Genomic DNA, 1,373 nt, shown 5'->3' with positions numbered 1-1,373 from the left:
ATGTTTATATATATATATATATATATACATATATATATATATCATCATCATCATCATCTCCTCCTACGCCTATTGACGCAAAGGGCCTCGGTTAGATTTCGCCAGTCGCCTCAATCTTGAGCTTTTAAGTCAATACATCCCCATTCATCATCTCCTACTTCACGTTTCATAGTCCTCAGCCATGTAGGCCTGGGTCTTCCAACTCTTCTAGTGCCTTGTGGAGACCAGCTGAACGTTTGGTGAACTAATCTATCTTGTGTGTGTGTGTGTGTGTGTGTGTGTGTGTGTGTGTGAACAGTAATGCCACAGAAAAAGAGCCTACATTTAGCATCCTTCAATAAGGCTTCGTAAGTAAAGCACTTCCTACTACAGGTGTATTGATAAGGCTTCTTCTTTAACCTCAATAATTGAGATCATGTGATCTTTCGTCTTGCCAAAATAATGCCAATAATATATTAGAACGAAATACCACAACCTTAGAAGAGAACCGGATAAGCGAATTTTATTTTTAATAAAAAAAAATAAAATAAAAAATTCTAGAAACAAACTAAAAATATTTTCTTACTGTCACCTCTCGGGGTACTTCCTCTCATCAGGGTATGTCTACTCCCTCTCCCTACAATCGGATGAACGGGAAGAGACCAAAGAGTCATATGTTTGGCAATGACGCTCAGCGTGATAATAATGAAGCAATAACGTTAAATCGAAAATTTCGTAAAATATTCGACAACATGATTTCAAAATCATAAATAAATCAAGCTACAAATGTTTTCTTACATAAAAAAAAAACCTAACAATATGAAAAACATCTTAGAATAATAAATAAATCCTTCCCAACGAAAAACCAACCAACCAGACAGACGATAAACCAAAAATAAATTAGAGGAAAAAAATCCAAAAAGTATAATCCTCAAACCATCACAAAAACATCACCCCCAACACCGCTTTCCCGAGAGTTTAATCTCAAGAGGAGACTATTAAAGAGACACTGTGAGATATTCCAGTCATTAGAAATAAATTAAGAGATGTCTCACGCCTTGCGGAGACCCGGAGCGCTTCATATTTACACTCTCGTTTCGACTTAATGTTCAAAAATATATATAAAAAAGAGAGATTGTATTAATGAGGTTCTTCTTATGAGTTATTTCTCTTTCGTGGTTTCTGAGCGAGAAAAGAAACGAAAGCTTCGTAAGATCTTTAATTTCGAAGATCAGATTCTGCGTCAAGGAGATAGCAATGAGTATTCTTTAGAAAGGTGAAATTGGATAAGCTCTCTCTCTCTCTCTCTCTCTCTCTCTCTCTCTCTCTCTCTCTCTCTCCTCACACACATACATATATATAATATATATACATATATACATTTATATATATAT

Source organism: Palaemon carinicauda, chromosome 9 (assembly GCF_036898095.1).
Source record: "Palaemon carinicauda isolate YSFRI2023 chromosome 9, ASM3689809v2, whole genome shotgun sequence".
NCBI lineage: Eukaryota > Metazoa > Arthropoda > Malacostraca > Decapoda > Palaemonidae > Palaemon > Palaemon carinicauda.
This window is presented reverse-complemented; position numbering follows the sequence as displayed.